This window comes from Aotus nancymaae, unplaced genomic scaffold (genome assembly GCF_030222135.1).
Source record: "Aotus nancymaae isolate 86718 unplaced genomic scaffold, 86718_ANA_hifiasm-v0.15.2.pri h1tg000094l, whole genome shotgun sequence".
In the NCBI taxonomy this organism is placed as follows: Eukaryota; Metazoa; Chordata; class Mammalia; order Primates; family Aotidae; genus Aotus; species Aotus nancymaae.
The window spans coordinates 1,204,174-1,224,644 of NW_026988509.1; the positions used below are offsets into that span (position 1 = coordinate 1,204,174).

The 20,471-nt window shown below is 49.7% G+C and overlaps 1 protein-coding gene and 1 long non-coding RNA gene across 3 annotated transcripts in view; one reads left to right on the plus strand and one right to left on the minus strand.

The window, feature by feature from the left end:
* The window catches only part of LOC135271871 (zonadhesin-like), a 162,183-nt gene that overhangs the window by 32,034 nt on the left and 109,678 nt on the right, over positions 1–20,471 (minus strand). The gene's annotated exons all lie outside the window — the stretch shown is intronic.
* Positions 9,094–20,471, plus strand: part of LOC135271872 (uncharacterized) — a 141,279-nt gene continuing 129,901 nt past the window's right edge. The window contains exon 1 of the long non-coding RNA XR_010339988.1: positions 9,094–9,154. This is a non-coding gene — a long non-coding RNA (uncharacterized LOC135271872). The remainder of the gene's footprint in view (positions 9,155–20,471) is intronic.

Sequence of the window (20,471 nt, forward strand, 5' to 3'; positions counted from 1 at the left end):
CGGGGGCCAGCCCCACTCGTTCCTCCAGGTGTAGGCTGCCCCTTCAGATGCTCCAGGGACTGACAGATGCTGAGGAAACCCTTTTCCCTCCCACCACCCACTCACAAGGCCCCGCCTGCTTTAGTTATCAGCATCCCTGGAAAATCCTGGGATGTTGAGAGCTGGCTGGCTCTTGTTCTGCCCCGTGGGAGCTGAGGAGAAGGCAACTGCCCGCAACATGGACACGGGGAGAGGCGGCCGCTCCTGCTTAACCCTCATCAGGAAGAGCTCAGGCCCTGGGCTGGGGGGAGATGTCAAGGCATCCATCCACACGGGTGTGTCTGGGATACGACGGTGGGTGGGGAGCAGAGAAAGTCCTTCTGCCGGTTTCTGGGCAGGAAAGAATCTTGTCCAACTGGCGGAAGCAGATGCTCCTTGCCGTGGCCACAGGGACTGGCCTCAGGGGCCCTCGGGGTGCTGCATGGAGCCCCCCACAGCTATGATTCCCTTCCCATATGATAATTCAACTCTTGTGTGGAATTGATGCAGACACAGATTTACACTGGTATCTCAAACAGTTCCCTCCCAATCCACCATCACAAACGGGTACAAGCATGGCCAGTCTGCCAGGCGCAGGGTGGCTCTGTCTGCTGGTCCCAGGGCCAGGGAGAGCTGGGACCCAGGCCGAGAGGGGCCGAGGGTCAGCCGCCCTTCTGCCAGGCACAGACCTCAAGGGCAGAGCAGGGGTTGCCTGAGATGTGGCACTGGCTGTCTGGGAAGTGCCCTGGGATTCGGGGGCCAGGTGTTGGCTGAAGGGAGACTTCTGGAGTCTAAGAGTGAGACGACGACTGCATCAGGAGAGGGACTGAGGCTGGGGAGGATGCTCTGCTCTTTCCCACATCGTCCGGTCCTCCTCATCTCTGCTGAACTCCCCTCACCCCATGTGGCTGACCTCTACCCCCTTACCCCTAATCCACCTCTCAGAATCTCAGATCCCAGCACAGACAGGACCTGGCACCCGCCCCGGTTCCCTTCTGGCCAATACCTTCTTCGCTGCCTGACTTCCGATTCCTCCCCAGGGCCCTTGTTGGCTCAGGACCATGGTGACTGCCAGAGCACTGGTCCCGGCACTGCCTGTATGCAGAGCTGTGGTCATGGTGCCAGGGGCTGGCCCGGCAGCAGAAGCTGGTGAGGCACAGCTGTCTGGCACACGGTGGTCTGGCCCCTCTGCCGAGTGACAAAGGGAGCCATGTTTGGGTCCTCTCCGGCCCCATCCTCCCCCAGAATACACCAGTCAGCTGGATGGATGCCCCTCCGCCCCATCACTTCTGCTCCATGTGGGCAGTGTCAGAGGCCTGCCCTCTGTGGCCTTTGGGAAGAAGAGTTTATCTTGGCAAGGCATCCCCAGCTCAGCGCACATCAGCCCATCGGGGAAAATGTGGGGAGTGAAGAGTCACTGGTGGGTGATGTGCGCAGCTCCCGTGACTCCTCTACCTCCAGGACCATCCTCAGGAGACGAGGTAGCACCTCCCCTTTGCAGGGTTGAGGAATGGTAAGTGAGCCGTGTTTGAAGGGAACGTGGTCTGTACTCTGCTGTGTGTGGGTGCTCAGTCAACTTCCTCACCTAAAGATGAAAGTGACACCTCGGCTTAGTGACACCTCGGGACTCCTGCTGGTTACCCCACTGGATGTTGTCTGCCCCACGTCCCTGTCCTTGTTTTGGTTGAACCACTCCCAGGAGGCAGAACGTGTGCTTCCTCCACCTCTGTGTCCCACCTGAGGCCTAAAATCTGCCCCTAAACGGGGACAATAGGGGCGACTGGGGGGCTCTGACAGACTGAACGTTCGTTCCCCTCTCCCGCCCAATTCCTGTGTTGAAGCCCTAATCCAGGATAGATGATGGTATTTCGAGATGGGGCCTTTGGGAGTTCTTCAGGGTTAGAGGAGATCATGAGAGTGGGGACCTAATGTTGGGATTAGGGCCCTGGTAAGAAGCAGAGACCCCAGAGCTCTCTCTCCCTGACACGAGGACACAGTGAGAAGGCAGCCATCTGCAAGCCAGGAAGAGAGCCCTCACCAGAACCTCACCACACTGGGACCCTAACCTTGGACTTCCAGCCCCCAGACTGTGACTAATGCATTTCTGTTTTTCATATGCTCCCCCAAGTCTATGGTCACTTTGTCCTAGCAGCCCTATGTGACTAGCACAAGTTCCATCATCTCAGGAACTTCTTTCCTAACTGGTATCTGGAAACCGTGCATCAGAGCCATGGGAAAGAATGAAGAAAGGCTCAGTCCTTTACGATGGTCAGCACGCAGCTTAAAATTGTTCTTTTAATACAATCAGTAAACTTCACAATCTGCTGATGCTAAAATAATAGAGGAGATTCAAATTAAGAATGCCAGCACTGAAAGAGAACATATAACCACAGATCCTGTAGTCACTAAACAGGTAATAAAAGAACATACTAACAACTACATGCACACTCATGTTAAAAACTGACATGGGCAGGGCACAGTGGCTCACACCTGTAATCCCAGCACTTTAGAAGGCCGAGGCGGACGGGTAACCTGAGGCCAGGAGTTCGAGACCAGCCTGGCCAACATGGAGAAGCCCCGTCTCTACTAAAAATACAAAAAAAAAAAAAAAAAAAAAAATTAGCCAAGTGTGGTGTCACATGCCTATAATCCCAGCTACTTGGGAGGCTGAAGCAGGAAAATCACTTGAACGCGGGAGGTGGAAGTTGCAGTGAGCCAAGATTGCACCACTGTATTCCAGCCTGGGTGACAGAGGGAGACGCTGTCTAAAAATAAATAAGTAAATAAATAAATAAATAAATAGAAATTTATTAGTCTTTTTTACTAACAAATTCAGATCATTCGTTCCTAGCGAAAGACCATATGAAAAGAGCCCACCACTTACACCTTTTGGGAAGTCAAAGCAGACACCCCAACCTTAAATGCTGTAGCAATGAGCTTCACCGGATTCGGTCCCTTCACCAAGAGCCCAGAGAGCACCAACCCTGCTGAAGGCGGGGACGAGTTTTCAACCTCCAGGCCCTGCCTCCAAGGCCATCCCACTGGCAGGAAAGACAGGCCCCTGCCCTGAGCAGAGCGCAGCTGGCTGGTGGGACACTGGAGAGTGGAAGCTCTGGGGCCATAGACAGGGTAAGGTCTGGACAGGGAGATGAGACAGGCCCAGAGAATGCAGTAACCGAGGGCTCACGGTCAGCAAAGCCGCATCTCCCACAGCCTCCCTCCTTGTGTATGGGTGAGGAGGTCCAACACAGAAGCACACAGCTGTGACAGCTGAGGTTCCTGCAGGGTTGCAAAGAGCTGTGAGAATTGGGGAGAGATACTGCCCCTGCTCAGTGTCCCTTGGGAGGGCTGGGAGTCTCAGACAAATGCCACAAACGAAGGATGAGCAGAGCCTGCAGGGGGAAGAAGAGACCTGAGCCATGAGGGAGTCAGAGAATTCTCAGGCATCCTTCATGAGAGAGAAACGGAGACGCAGCCCAGGAGAAGTGAACCCCAAGTCAAGCGGGATATGTTTTATATCCCGCTTAACTCATGTTTTAGAGAAGCTGGTCCTGGAGCTGCAGTTCCCAAGAGGCACAGTACGTTCCGTAGGCATACGAGCAAGGTGAGCTAGAGTCACCCATGCGAACCTCAGCTCCATTTCTGGTAAGTGAAGATGGGAAAGCGCCAAAAAGAACACGGGGAACAGCAAAAATCAGAGTTTGAAATACAACACCGAGGAATTCTGAGCCTCAGAACCTATAAGACAATAGGTAAGTTATTTCACCTCCCCGGGTCTCAAGGTTTTTCATCAGACAATGGGGAGAGGGAGCTGGACAGGTCAGTCCCTGGGACCCAGCAGGCCTGTATCCCACTGCACGGCAGCAGCGGCTCTTACGCAGAGAAGAGAAGTGGTCTGAAATGAAGGTTAACTGCCAGATGGAAGTTAATGGTTAGCACTTATTAGTCAGGCCACTGAGCGTCTGTAGATACCCAGCATGAATGTCTAGAGACAGTTTCTGAAGAAGTCATAAACTTTAGGTCCCGTGTTTACCATGGCAGAGGACCAAGTCTTTACCCTAGGCCTGTCTGGTGGAAGTGACAGGGTTCCCGCATCAACTGCAGCCAGGACATGGGGATCCCCGACGGGAGAGGCCAGGAGAGGCCAGCAAAGGCCCCCAGGGTAGCGGACGAGGAGAGCAGCGGTGGGTTCCAATGACTTTCCCGGGACCTCCTGTAGTCTCGGCTTAAAAAGAGCAGCAAGCCTGTCACACAGATCTCTCCCTCAAGCGGCAAGCTGGAGAGTGAGGGAAGGCTCCTGGCTTGGCGCCTGCCCAGATGGAGCACCAGGACAGGGGAAAAAAAGGCCGTCTGCAGGAGCCAAGAGGCTGGAGAGAGCCTGGGACCTCGCTCCTTTTGCTGCATTCCCCTTCTACAGACTCAAGAAGGGCAGGCAGCACCAGCACTCCTGTACTTTATATCCAAGAATGGTGCAAACTGAGATGTGCCCAGAGACAGGAACGGCGAGCCGGATCTTCGCAGCCAGGCTGTGAAAGCTGATGAATGAGCCAGGGCGTCTGAGAGCATGGGAGCCCAGATGGCAGGAGGTTCTGTGTTTTTCCTGGATTAAAGGAGGCACTGCGCATCGGGACCCCCTGCAGGGCGTCTCCTCAACATTACTCCCATGCATGTTTCCCTTGCTAACTCTTGTGTGTGTTCCCTATGTGGGGTCTTAAGTTTACAAAAACATTATCTGAAGGTCCATTCCACCTCTGGTGATTCAAGATGACACTCGATACCCTACACAAAGTGCAACTCTTAAGGAGCAGACATGCCGGCAAGTGGGCAGAGGCAGAAGGGGCATCTCACCAGATGCAACGTTTGCAGGTTTCAGGGATGGTATTACCACGCCTCCACCTGCTCGCCCAAGCTCCAAAGAACCTCGCCTTCATTTCCTTTAGGGGGACCCTACCTGCCACCCTTTCCTCCCCCTTCTCCCCTCACCCACATCTGCTTTCCTAAAACGGCTTCATTTCTCCTACTTCCTTTTTCACTCTTGCCATTAAGTCAAGTGATAGCCGAGAAAGAAGCAAGTCATGAATCCCACACAGCTCATGTGGCTCAAATGAATAAGCACAACATTCCAGGAAGCAAAATATTTGAAATCCCAAACTTTCAAGTAACTGTACGTAAATTGTTTGACTTCCGTAAAACTTATATAATAAGTATTATCATTGCCAACAGCTAAAAGAAAGTCATTTTTCTGTTTATTATGGAAAACTATTGGCTGGGCTTGGTGGCTCATGCCTGTAATCCCAGCACTTTGGGAAGCTGAGGCGGACAGATCATCTGAGGTAGGGAGTTCGAGACCAGCCTGATCAACATGGAGAAATCCCGTCTCTACCAAAAATAAAAAATTAGCCAGGCATGGTGGCACATGCCTGTAATGCCAGCTACTTGGGAGGCTGAGGCAGGAGAATCGCTTGAACCTGGGAGGCGGAGGTTGCAGTGAGCCAAGATCACACCATTGCACTCCAGCCCGAGCAACAAGAACAAAAAGAAAGAAAACTATTATCCACGTTTTTTATGCAGGAAGAAAGTAAGGCTCAGGGCCTATCTAAGTCCACGTAGGCTGCTATAACAAAATACCGGGAAGGTTATACACAATAGAAATGCATTTCTCATGGTTCTAGAGCTGGGAATTCTAGAACCAAGATCAAGGCACCAGCAGATTCAGTGTCTGGTGTGGGCCCTTTTCAGGGTTCATAGAGGATGCCTTCTTACCATGTATGCACATGGCAGAAGGCGTAAGGGATCTCTCTGGGGTCCCTTTCATAAAGGCACTAATCCCGTTTATGGGTATCCACCTCATTACCTGATCACCTCCCCAAGGGCTTCTACTCCCAACTACCATCACCTTGGGGGTCAGGTTTCAACACGGGAATTTGGGGGAAGACATAAACATCACGACCATAGCAAGGGGGACTAGAACGGCTTCGGGAGAGCAAAAGCCCTGCTGGGATCCAAGCCCAGGTCTCTACCTCCATCCACCCACTGAGCTTCATGGCCTGGCCTGAGAGGACACACTGTCTAACGGCTCAGGAAGAGAGTAACAGCACTCTTTTGGAGTTTCTCAAAACGTTCCAACAATGGCTCTGCTTCCCTGCCTGAGCCCCCAGCTGCTGTCTCAGTCCCCATTTCTGCAGGATGGTTCCTCTACATCTTCAGTGCCACAGAAGGAGCTCCGAGGGCCTGGACCGGAGGAGCCCGTAACCATGTCACTGACAGCAGCAGATCAACGGCTGTGACCTTTAGCACCACACACACCAGCCACATGCTGCAGGGCATGTGCAGAGCCTGTGGACACGGGAACAAGTGCTCCCACACAGAGGGGAGCACCGTCGGGGGGTTTAACACAGCACACGCTATCACCCAGTCTCAGGTCTGGCGTGAGACCCAACCCTATGTGTTGAACCAAGGCTTCGAACTCCCGAGCAATCTGAGCACAGTGTCTAAGGAGCCCATTGGGCGATATATGTAAACACGGTAATCAAAGACTCAAAACCCGAGTGCAATAACGTGGGAGAAGCCACAGCCACATTCAGTTCCTGGAAGACCGAGCCGCTCCCCTGGCCGCGTACCCTGCAGGAGCTGCTGAGGAGCTGTGGCCCTCATATCCCCAACAACGCCAGCATGATTTTTGGAATAAGAAGGTGCCTTGTTATTGCCAGGGGCTTTCTCTCCTGCGGTTCAAAGCTGAATTATCAAAAAAAAAATGAACATGGATATATTTCTCTGCACGGTGATCTGATAGGAATAAGAGCTTATCCATCCCTCAGCAAACTGCCAATTGCTGCCGTTAGAAATTCCATATTCAGTGATACGTAAGGCTTTTGGAATACACTTCAAACCAAAGAATTCAATCCCTTGAGCAGCCAGCGACAGGCCCCATTTAAGACATGGAAGGAACAACAGCAGGCTCATCTCTGCAGCTACGGCTCAAAAGTGGCTGGGCCCACAACATAGTCAAGACAAGCAGCCCACCACCTCCTCCTCCTACCCCGGAGCCCACACAAGGTGCAAGCCACGCGGACAACAGCCACCACACAACAGGGGCGAGGGACATATTCCAGTCCTCCTCGGGGAGGGGGAACCGCTCCGGGTCTGAAATACTCCCCTAGAGGGGCCATCTTCCCCACTCACCACCGCGTTCAGGAGCACCGCTCCCACACCACTAAAGGGGCACAGCACCTCAGGAAAGGAGCCTACCTGTGCACAAAAAAACCTCAAATACACAGTCGGAAATCAGCTACGCCTAGGAGTGTGTGAACAAGAAACGCCTACCTCCTCTGGAAAAGGGGAAGCCCTCTCCAGAGCAGGCCAGGAAGCAAGAGCAGAAACGCTCCGGCTTCAAGAGGCCGGAGAAGTGCACCCCGCATGACATCTGGCAGAGGCAGCCAGCAAAGAGGTGTGGCCAGGTCACAGAGGCCGCTGGTCTGGAGTTGAGGAAGGGGGCAGCAGGGCCCCTGTGCCAGCCTCTCTGCTCCTGCACGTGCTCAGCATTCTCCATAATGAAGACTTTACAAAGAAAAGTCTCTTGGGAAAAAAGAAATAGAACTGTACTAGTCTAGTTCTTTAACTTTGTGTGTGTATGTGTGTGTGTGTGTGTTTGTGTGTGTGTATGAGCATGTATTTGTGTGCACACATATGCATGTGTGCGTGTTTCTGTGTATGCATGCCTGTGTATTTATGCACGTGTGTGTTTGTATATCCCTGAGATGGGGAGAGTCGAGGAAACCAGCCCCCCTAGTCCTCACATGGAAAACACTCACGTGCAGTGAGCTCATGGTAACGTGAAGTCCGCTTCCAGCACAGCAGAGCCCAAGGCAGGGCTGGAAATGATCAAAACGCTGACCCATGAGGTCTGTAACAGTAGCAAAATCCCAAGACTCTAAAACTCCTCCTCCCTGGACCTACAGCCATGCAGACAACCTGTCAGAACACCTACAGAGCCCCCATAGGCAAGGCCGAACAGTAGATGGGGCAAAACACTGCAGCCCCCACTGCAGACCCAAATCACGACTGGGGATTCTATGGGTACAGCCACCATCCCCAGGAGATCTGAAGGTGCAGGCACCAAGACAAGGTAGAAAACCATGTGCTTCTTCCTTGGGGTGTCTGTCACTTCCCACATGGCACTTCCAGGCCACCTCACTTCCCCACTCACTGAAACCATAAACCTAAAAGGACATAGCCAAGCCTCCTTCGGTCATGGAGGCCATCAGGCTATTTGACCTCTCCAGGGACTCACAAACTCAGCATCAGAGAGGCTGGGAGGGATAACATGGGGAGAGAAATGCCAGTTACAGGTGACGGGGGGATGGAGGATGTAAACCACCTTGCCAACTATGTACCTATGCAACAATCCTGCATGATCAGCACATGTACCCCAGAACCTAAAGTTCAATTAAAAAAAAAAAAAAAACTCAGCATCACTAAACCTTACTCCAGGGTTCCCAGGTTTCCCCGGCACCTGAAAACTCCAATCCATCTACACACAAGCATTTCCAAAATGAGGCCAGAAAAGTCCCCAGGCCAGGAGAATGCCCTGGACCTCCCCACTCCTGCCGTCTCCGCCCTGAGAGGCAGTAAGACAAGGCAGTGAGAAACCAGGGACCGGTACCACTGAAAGAGCTGTTGATGTAGCCAGGGGACAAATTATTTAATTCTTATCTGAAATCAAATTCTTAAGAATTATTTTCTATAATTGAAACCATGGATTTCAAAGTTCTTTGATTTATTCTTGAGATGAAAAGTATACACCGTATCGAAAAGCAGCTACCAGCCCCGGCTTTCCTCAAGAGTTTTCTTTCCGTGGCCGAAGTCCAAAGCGGCACCTCCCCCCGCAGTTGTAACTCAGCTCTTGCACACCACGTCCTCACTGCCTTCTGTCCACACTGCCATGCGTCATAAGTAACAATCTCCCTCGTGCCAGAGAGAGGCCACCCATGGGATCTTCAAGCCAGAGACTGAAGGATTGAGAGGGTTTGGAAATGTAAGAATCCTTGCCAGAGAGACTGCTCCACACACATTCTTTCTCTCTCTCTTTTTTTTCCCAGCCTGCAAGTTTTCCTGCCACAAGAAATGTGAAGCCAAGGTAAGCATTCCGTTGCCTTCCTGTGGGACTCTTTATAGCTGAGTTGGCCCTGCTGCCTGTTAGCAACAGTTCGGACGGCTCAGGTGGGAATGTCTCGGGTGGGAATGTCTCGGGTGGGAATATCTCAGGGGGGAATGTCTCGGGAGCAGGATCATGAGCAGATTGATTTTTCAAGTGGTATGTGCATCCAGCCAAACTGGATTCCTAAAGAAGAATAGTGAACTTCAGCAGCAGAAAGCATTCCTGTGTGCCCAGAAATTACAGCTGATCCCTAAAAAAAGAAAAGAAACTGGAAAATGCCCCTTAAGAATAAGAATTTAAAGTATCCATGAAAGACAGGATTGGAGCCTTTAAATTTGTGAGAAAGTCGTGCATATGATTTCGGAACTGCTTCCACTTCCGGACAACCTGAGAATTGACTGTCAGAATAAATTCATGTCTAAATTCCTACAGGAGAATCCTTCCACAGGGGCCATTGTGTGAATGGATGAGTCCTGTGTCCCTTCGGGGGCCCTAACAATGCCACGCAGAGCTGGAACCAATGTCGATTTCACAGGCCCTCTCGCCCAGAGGCTGCAGCTGTGATGAGGAGGCATAAACCTCCCCACCAACACCAGCATGCTGCAGGCAGGCCTTGCAGGACAGGGAGAAAGAAATGAAGCCACAGCACCGAACAGTCCCAGCACGGTCTCCTGTGCCAGCTCCAGGGAAAGGTCCAGAACATTCCCTCTTTTCCCCCATGTTTGCCAGCCCACAAGGACAGCTGTGGGAGGAGGAAAGAGACCTGGATTGGGGGAACAGTGACTGGGGACGCCAATCCAGGCTCTGCACCTCTAGCTGGGTCTCTTGTTTCCTCCCACAGAGGTATCATGGGTCAAAAGGAATCCTTCGAGGCACCCTGCTTTGAAACTGGAAAGCAACATCCACATGCAGAAGTGTGTGGGACCAGAGACTAAGGCCTCAGAAGTCAGCGAGAGGGACTGCACATCCCGGCTCTGTTTGTCAAGGCCCTGTGAATTCAACCAATGTCTCACTCCCCATCCTGCACTCTGTTTTCTATGACCTACCAAAGTCAAAAACGTTTGTGTAGGGTTGAATGAAGATAAAACAGATAAGGTCACTTGCCCACTTCCTGGCTTTTATTCGAACTCCAGTTACAGTTACGTTGTTAATCTATGTATGATCTATTCTTTTGAACTGCTGAACTGTCTTTCTATAGCTCTGAGGTTTGTGAGATTATTCACAAAAACATGTATTTATCCTACACCTTCTAATGGGCAAAACACACAAAAGTGATCAATGATTTTCAAATCAAGAGAGACTCGCCACAAGGGGCTTCCACACAGGATTGAAAGTCCAGACAGACACCATCCCCGGCAGAGGCCAGCAAGAAAGACTGAGATAAAGAAAAGGGCGGTGGACAGGCCTTTGGCCTCTGGCTAAGAGAGAGTCAGGGGAAGAATTCTGCCCACACATGTCTAGCAGCATGTCAGAGGACCATGCCTGTGCGCAGCCCCCTCCCACAGTGAATTAGCTGGGCTGTGTGACAATACAACCTGGCAGAAGGGACAGTGTGTGACTTTTGTGGCCATAAGGCATCGTGCTTCTGCCCTGGTCTCCAGGATCACTCATTCTGAGGACAGCCAGACGCCATGGTGTGAGGACACTCAAGCAGCCCTGTGGAGAGGCCCCCATGGAGAGGAACTGAGGCTTCCCACCAACAGCCAGAAGTGTGCCACCTCAGAAGCTGGTCTCCAACCCCAGCCAGTCTTCAGATGATGCAGCCTCTCCAGAAACCCTGAGCCAGAACTGCCCAGTCACCTATGTCCCAAATTCCTGATCCAGTGACACAGTGAGAGAAAACAAATGCTTACTGTTACGCTAAGGCACTAACTTTGGGGGTAATTTGTCATGGAACAGGAATATAACGTGCCAACTAAACACAAAAAAGGGCCCTGGTCAGTGCAAGGGCAGCACTGGTATGATAAATCCTACTTGGCCACCAGACAGCTATCGGCATTGTAGAGAAAAATCATTATATTCAATAACCATAGTGAAATCATATCAACTGCCCATGAGCCAAGACTACAATCCTGAGAGGCAGAGCCATTGTTTCTGGTATGTAAGCAAGTAACCCTCAGAGTTTTACAAATGTTTGCACTAGGACTTTACACTCAACTGCCAGCAGCATGGGTGATCCTCAGAGTAGCAAGTCCACTGTCAACCTGTCCGTGGTCCAGCTGTGGTCAGCACTGCACCAGGCAGTGTATGAGATACTTCCCTGTATGTTACTGCACTTGCTCCTCATAAGCACCTCTCAGGGAGAAACTGTAAGAGTGACTCAGCCAAGCAGGCAGCCATGGTCTGTGAAGGTAGGACTCCAGCCCGTCTGTGCATCAAGTTCAGCGTTTTCAGCCAGTTGTACTCTCCCTGCCTTTCTGACATATTACAAAAAAAAAGAATCAGACAGTGCCCAGGCTCAGCTTCCTATCCTGCCACATACAGAAGATGGCCCCCTGCCTGCCCTAACCCTGCCCATGCCAACCCCAGCTCCTCATTCACGCCATCCTGCACCCACCTCCTGGGCCCAGCTCAGCTGCCTCTGTGCCTGAATTCTCCACACCCTTCTGTGCCACTGACCCATCAGGATGGGTCATCACAGTGGATCATCATAGCTTGTCACATCATGGTGATCTCCCTGTGTCCACCTCTCCTGATGGGCTGCAAGCTCATCAAGGGACGGCGTCTCTGTTGTACATGACCGGGATCTCACAATAGCAGCACTAACAGGAGTGACAAGCAGCTGACGCACTCAATGCCTAAAAGTTTGACTGCATGGGCATTACCAAATTTCCACCACACCCCGGAAAGAAGCTGCCTGTCTTTGCCTGTTTTATCAATGTGAGACTGCGGTTTATGGATGAGACTGAGGATTCATGTGCTGAGCAACCGTGTGCCAATCCTGACCTGTTCCAGGTCTGCTTTCAGAAGCCCATAGCCAGCAGGCCCATGTGCTGTGGAGACCCCATTACCTGATGAGGTAATGAGGGACTCCGGGCTGTGAAGGTGCTGGCCACAAGGGAGACTCCAAAACAGCCGAGGAACTTCTCACCAAAATCCATCTCCAAAGCACACAGGCCCAAAAGACAAAATGTATGCATTCACTTTGACCCTCAGCCACACAGACTTGCCTCCTTTTTGGAATACCACCTGTTTGAGCTGGCAGCTAAGCAGCCGCCTTCTCAGGGAAGGTCATTTTTATTTGAAAGAACTCCTAGCAGACAAAATGTAGTTATTCAGACTCAAGTGCTTGTCATTTTCTCAAAAATTTAATGAGTCTGTAGTCATAAACCAATGTCAAAATTTGAGATTTCAAGTGAAAATCAGAATTTTAGAAGACTTGTACCCAGGCCTGGCATGGTGGCTTACGCCTGTAATACCAACACTCTAGGAGGCTGAGAAGGGCAGATCACCCGAGGTCAGGAGTTTGAGACCAGCCTGGCCAACATGGTGAAATCCCGTCACTATTAAAAATTCAAAAAATTAGCTGGGCATAGTGGTGCATGTCTGTAATCCCAGCGACTCAGGAGACTGAGGCACAAGAATTGCCTGAACCCAAGAGGCAGAGATTGCAGTGAGCCAAGATCATACCACTGCACTCCAGCCTGGGTGACAGAGTGAGATTCTGTCTCAAAAAAAAAAAAAAAAAAAAAAAAAAAAAAGACTTGTACCCATCACCAGAGCCTAACAACCCCAGGACATTTCTGTTAAAATCAATGATCATATTAACAAATGTGGGGATTTTCCTGAGACTGTATAACAAACATGTCAACATGTAGAAGTTCTGCATCATTGTCAGTGGACCAATAATTTCCAAATGGCCAGTGTGTGGTGTTCCACACTGGGTAAAAGATGCACTCAGAGTGCAAGACAGGTCAGTGGATTTTAATAAAACAGAGTAGGAAAAACTCCACCCATACAGTTTCAGATTCCACGGTGAAACTGAACTTTAAGCAACTGTCACTTGAGTTTTAGTGTAGAATCAAAATGTAATATTCACGATGGCCTGAAAAGCCTATTAAAATGCTTCCTTTTCCAAGTAGGTATGTTTATGGGGCTAGATAGTCTTCAACACTTCAAACCAAGCATTATGCAGAAAGACTGCATGCAGGAGGAGTCCACAGGAGGAGTCAGCCTATTGATTAAGGCTGCATAACAGGATCACAAGAAGAATGCCCCTCCTCTCATTTTGTTGTTTTGACACGTACAGTCATTTTTTTATTAAACATATGTTCACTTTAACATATAATGAGTTCATTACTGTTGCCTTTAGCTGGCTTAAATATTTTAAACATTCATCAGTTTCCCTTATCTAATAGGGTAAATGGTGATGAATATAAATCACACTGACAGGAACCCTTTAGGGTCTTCCAGCAGCCCCGCAATGGGTGCCTGAGACACGCAGTGCGAGGGCAACCCCGTTCTTTCTCCTTGCCTGAGGCTCTCAGAAAGGGGTAAGGACTCAATTTTGACCAACAGAAAGGTAAGCGAACTCTCTCAGGGGCTTCTGGCGAAGGCCTCCCCACTCCTATGAATGAAGCAAGAGAAGGAATATGCCTCTGCCTCTGGACCCTGCCCCTCTGAGCACGGAGCTGGACCCACAGGAGGAACCTGGAGAACTCGGGCTGCTGAACCAGGGCCCAGGTGCACTGCCCGGAGCCCACCAGCCACCACACCTGCCCCCAGCAGAAGACCCATGCCCTGCTGGCTGAAAGAGGCTCCATCTGTGCAGCCCCGTGACTGGCTGCCATGGTGCCTCCCACGCAGCTCCATATGCTTTACATGGCTTATTCCACCCGTTCCCACAGGGACCAGAGAGAAAGGCACATTCTCGCTCCATTGTACGAACAGCAAACTGAAGCACAGAGCGGAAGCTGCCTGCCCTGAGTGGCAGAGCAGGTCAAGTAGTGACATCAGCTGCCAGCCTGGCTCTACGTGGGCAGAGCCCACCTGCTAGAGCTGGACTGGAACACCCAGAGAGCTGGTGTGCAAAGGCACTCTGCCTGGTGCAAGAACTGGGGCTCCACATGCATGAGGCCACTAAAGCAAACAACTACCACCAGCTACACCAGGACCAGGATCCGGTGTCCATGGAGCAGAGGAGCTGAAAGGACGATGCTCACCCCATCCTCTCACCAAGTATCCGTGCCAGTCATGTTCCCTCTGACACCCATTTCCCCTTTTGTACTTAGGAGTAGAACAGGGTGATAGCCAAGATTCCTCTCTGCCGTGAAAAAAAAAATTTACCTAAGCAATAAAAAGATAAAATTATATATACTTCTACAAATAAAATATTAGATAGCTATTGAAAAATTATAATGTCAAGCTATTTCACATGGGAAAGTTCTTATAAAAGGCAAGGCTGACAGACACACAGCACTCTGTATTGTATGTGGTAAACTTTGGGAAAGACAGACACATGCGGTGGCCTCATCCGTAAGAGAGAACCAACACTGGAGAGAGACAGGGCAATGCAGACCAGAAAGGAGGAGCCAGACAATAAAACTGGGAAAACCGGTTATCCCATGAAAATAATAATAATGGCAGAAATAACATGAATTTTAGATGCATCAATCACAGAACTGAATTCGGAATCGGAAAAGCAGAAACGAATATTAGAATAAAATGTCAGAGAACATCTTTGTGGTCTTGGAGAAGGGCAGGCGTTCTAAAACAAGGAGCAAGAACGGGAACTCAATGAAAAGATGGGTAGATCTGAACGAACCAAACATCACAACTTCTGCATGACAAACAGGGCACAAACAAACTTAGACAAGCAACTGACTAGAATGTCTGCAATGTGCAAAGTGGAAAGATAAGAAACTAACCTGTTCTGAGGACGAAAGTCATTAGAAATTGGCAAAAGTTCTGCCCAATATCACAGATAAGATTTAGTATACATCATACAGTGAATTCATAGAAATTAAAACACTTGATTTTTACATTTTTTAAATTTTAGTTGTTTATTTATTTACAGATGAGGTCTCACTCTGTCACCCAGGCTGGAGTGTAGTGGCATGATCATAGCTCACTGCAGCCTCGAATTCCCAGGCTCAAGCAATCCTCCTGCCTCAGCCTCTAGAGTAGCTGGGACCACTGGCACATGCCACTGTGTAGGTCAATTTTTAAATTTTTTGCAGAGATGGGGTCTTGCTTTATTGCCCAGGCTGGTCCCTAACTCCTGGCTTCAATCCATTCTCCCGCCTCAGCCTCCCAAAGTGCTGGGATTACAAGCATAAGCTACCTTTGCCACGCCCTAAAATAATCTAACTGTAAAATAAGCAATGAGCAAAGGATTTGAAAGGCTACTTTGTTAAGTAAACAGAAATGCTACAGGCAGCTTTTGTGTATCTTTTTAGATGTTCAACCTCATGCAATCACCAGATGAATGAAAAACACAATAAAAAGGAGACATCACTTTTCATCCAACAACTTGCAAAACTGAAAAGCTGAAAAATCTCAAGTGAGAGAGTCGGTAACATTCCATGCAAGCAGGCTCCACCAAGAGCATCTCCCTGTGAGGAGCCTGTCCCTTCTCCTGCCCCGCTTACTCTCCGGCGTCTGAGCAGGTGTGTGGCAGGCCCCTTCTGGTGGCTTTGCCTGAACACTCCGCTCCACAGCTGACGATCTGCAAACTGCACATCAGTTCCCCTGTCAGACAAGGTTTCCAGACTCATGTTTAAGAATCCTGGCTCCCGCTGCAGCAGTTATAGCCCAGAGCTGTCTGGCTTGCAAACGCCCAACATTTTTATATGTTGTCTTGGAACTGCTATTCTTCACAACGTCTCCACGAGCCTTGGGAATCCAGGCCACTGTGTTACAGGGTTGTCAGAATCTTTTATACAACACTCTACACATATTGACCAAGTTATCAACAAGCCTGTGAGTCACCCTGTGCTTCTCCTCACATCTACTGTCAAGTTTGCCAGCCTCTCTGTGTCCCAGTAACAAGCTCCACAAGGCAGGAGGGGAGTGACCAACCCACAGGGGGGGACCGCCAGACAGGGCCTGCCCAATGCCCACCTTCACTCCTTGGCCCCGTGACCCCATTGTTGCCTTGTTAGTCTTAAATAACTATCATGTTCTCTGGAATCCTAATACTGCACCTGGCTCAAAGCAAGTGCTAAAAAACACACACCTACCAGCTTGCCCTCCTATTTCCAAACCTTCATCTGCAATCACTTAGTGTATTGCTGACTGTGATGGACTGAGAGACAGGACACGACACTTTCATCTTTCTCTCCCAGCAGGTGCTTAATAATGTTGGGTTAATTGAGTGGAATAGCCCATTACCAAATCTTCTTACAAAACTCCCTTCATCCCATTTTCCCTCTGGTCTCCCTTCTCAGCTTTCTCCTTGCTTCCTTTCTCAACTCTCATCTCCTTTGGGCTCTTCCCTGCAGCTGTCTCTCTTGTGTGGCGCTTCTTTATTCTGTGCCATCCTATCCCACTCATTCCATGCTAGTCTCACTGATTCCACCATTAGATCCAGGAAAACCATCTCTCACAAAGGGAGCATTTCTGCATGGTCTGACTCTGGATCCTCCCTGCATCTACCTTCCTGCAGGGACCAAGTCCCACAAAACTTGTAACTCTTGGGGCTCAATCTACTCGATACCCGAATGCCAAGACTCACACTTACCAGTGCCTTCCTCTCTCCTCTGTGAAATACAGCCAGTTTGGGATATCAGTGGCAACTGAACCATGTTAGGCCACCCAAGGGAATTCAGTGACATGTAGTGAGAACAGGCTACCTCAGAGTCCTAACTGATGGTACGGGCACACCAGCAAGGTTTTCAGCAGTATAAGAAAAACCGTAACTGGACACTTAAGCCCATTGTTCAATGTCATTTCTAGCTTTTCTTTCCCTTACTTCAAGTTCCAACAGTAGAGATAGCAGGGCCCTTACATGTTAACATAACAGTTTTTAAAACATGAAACGTCTTCTTCCAACTTAGCCACATATGAAATTTGCATTTAAATAGGAGGTTAAAATGTGAAAAGTCAGGGGCCTGAAGGTCCAAGAATAAGCAGAAAAGGAAGGGTAAAAATACTGGCCTGCATCACAGAATATGCCCCTAACTCTTCTCCATCTATCACCAACATCAGTATCACCACAATCAACATCTTTGTCACAACCATTACCACTGCCACTGTTACCCTCACCATCGACTACACCATCACTGTCACCATCACCAGTCACATCACCGTCATCACCATCATCACCACCACTGTCACCATTCCTCAACATCATCACCATCACCATCATCCCTATCACCATAATCACCAGTGCCACTGTCACCATCAACCACACCATCACCATCATATTGTTACCATCATCACTATCAATTACACCATCACGATCATGATCACAGCCATCACCATCTTCACCATCATACCGTCATCACCAACCCCATCAACACCATCATCACTGACATAGCATCACTGCGCCATCATCATCATCGTCGTCCCCATCATCGTTGTTACCACCATCACCGTCGGTTACAACATCATCATTGTCAGTGTCACCACTGTCACCCTCATCACCATCACATCAGCGTTGTCATTAGTGACACCACTGAACACTTTCTTGAGCTCCTCAGTGTTCTCTGTGTTTCATGTGTATTTACCCTGCTATTCCTCACAATGACTCTAAGCAGAAAGAGGCAGAGCAGAAACGCCGGCAGGTTGTCTTCACCATCCACCTCACTTCCACCATGCTCTGCTGCTTCCCCAGAAATAAGCCAAAGAAAGGATACGTCTACCAAAATGTCACATCACTGTGATGCATGGTTACTTACATAATCTATGTAAGGCACATACCTTGTTGTCTCTAGGTAGCATGTACACAAAGGGTTCGAAACGCAAATGTATACGACATATGTTAATTATAAGTAGAGGACACTATGAAATCATCTATTTTGGGAGATGATTTCCCCAGAATCTCCCATGTAGATTTCTATGTAGTGTTTTGAGAAAGAGAAGATCCTGGAGATTAACTACTCTAACATACATATTGTTAAAATTGCAGCACCGAGGAGCAGAAATACGGTGCAACTATCCAGGGCTACAGCCTCCTGTACAGCAGTCCATCCCAGACTCTGATAGGCTCCCATCTACACTTGCAGTGCCTGCCAGGACCCCATCTCAACTCCATGAGCAGCATCCTCACATCCAGCCTCTACCTCGTCTACACTTGCAGTGACTACCAGGACCCTATCTCAACTCAGTGAGCAGCAGCGTCCCCACATCCTGCCTCTGCCCCGTCTACACTCCCAGTGATTATGCCCCGCTCCAACTCGGCAAGCAGCACCCCCCACCCTGCTAATGCCCCATCTACACATGTGGCAGCATGGAAGGAAATGGGCAAGGTCCGTCCTCCTTCTAATACGCTGACAAGAGCAAAAATTTCCTGTGAAGATACACAGACATACACAAATAAAAATCTAGCTCATGTGTGCCAGGAGCAGTGGCTCACACCTGTAATCTCAGCATTTTGGGAGGACCAGGCGGGTGGATCACCTGAGGTCAGGAGTTTGCGACCAGCCTGGCCAACATGGGGAAACCCTGTCTCTACTAATAATACAAAAATTAGCCAGGCGTGGTGGCACACACCTGTAATCCCAGCTACTCGGGAGGCTGAAGCAGGAGAATCACTTGAACCCGGGAGGTGGAGGTTGTAGTGAGCCAAGACCACACCACTGCACTCCAACCTGGGCAACAAGAGCAAAACTCTATCTAAAAGAAAAAAATATATATAGTTCATGTGTTCTATACCAATTTAGCCTGGTACAGTTACACAGGCTCTTTTTCCTTCATAATGTCATGGGGTGTGCCAATTCTATGGGTCCTACTGGAGCCTGGCCAATGTCACCTGAAGACAAGAATCCTCAACCTTGCAACAGAAGCCCTGCTGAGCTGTCTTCCTGGATGGTCTCCACAAGCCCCTCTTCAAATTACACTCATCTCACCATGGCCACAGCCGCAGCACCCTGCAGTCTCACTCTTGACAAAAGAAACCTACAGAAAACGTGTCATTACCAATCTTCACCAGTGAAAGCCACCCACGGGGCAAGTCTCAGATAAGTCTTGTCAGGGAGGGGCAGGGGAAGAGCTCACCCGAGGGGACCTTCACCACCTCCAACAAACCAGATGTCTGTAAAGAAGCAAAGCTAACCACCAGTTAAAACTCACCACACTAAATACTTCTACCCTTTATTCCCTCATTAATTCCACAGGTATTCATTAACATCCACAACGGAAACATTTTGTAAGCCTATAAATATGTCCTGGGTACCTACAGAAACTGGTCTGGAACTGGATACGACTGGGAACACAGAAAACGTTCATGAATCTACACTGCAGAGCAAGAGGAAAGGGAAATCAGTAGGAAACCTGGATTCGATCAGATTACCCGAGGACCAGGAAGTAATGCCAGGAAAGTGGAGCAGGAGCCTGAAGGCAGAGGGAGGGGTCAACACTCACGTTCTGTATCGGGTCAAGAAAACTGAAGGGACAAGAAGAAAAATGGCAGCAAATGGGTAAGAAAGTGACAGGGAGCTGGGTCACACAGCCTTAGGGAGGTAAGCACCCAAAAAGCGCTAGAAAAATGAATTGTTGAGAGCATTAACCAATCAATAATCAATCAATCAAGAATCAGTCAACCAAGATGGTCACTCACAAACTCCAGTACTTGCACAGGCCTTTGTGGCAGGTTGACTGGCAGTGCAGAGACCCCAAGGTTCTTGCTATGCCCAGCCTGCTTTCCCACAGCACCACTTCCTCAGCCAGGTGCCTCCCAAGAGGGAGGTTAAAGCCCCCAGACCACACTCTGTTGGACACCTGCTCAGGGATGGGGACAAGGCCCAAGATGCTCCCATTCCAGCCAGGGCAGCCCTTGCTGTGTGCCTGCTCTGCACCGGCAGCACTCGATGTCCACGGGGTCCCCCGTCCGATGTCACAGGGCGGCCGTCTCCATGCTCTTATCTATTTGCTGTTCTCACTCTCTCCACAGATCCTCACCTCCCCACATCACATCTGCCCAAGAACACTGAGCTGCACTTCAAGATGACCGCTCCTAAAACTCTTCAAGTTTTTATCCCCAGTATTCAGTTTTATTCTTTCTCTCTCATTCTATCCACATTAACGCTTTTCTTTTCTCAAAAAATCATCACTGGGGCCGGGCACAGTGGTCGACGTCTGTAATCCTAGCACTTTGGGAGGGGAAGCTGGCAGGATCATTTGAGGTTATGAGCTG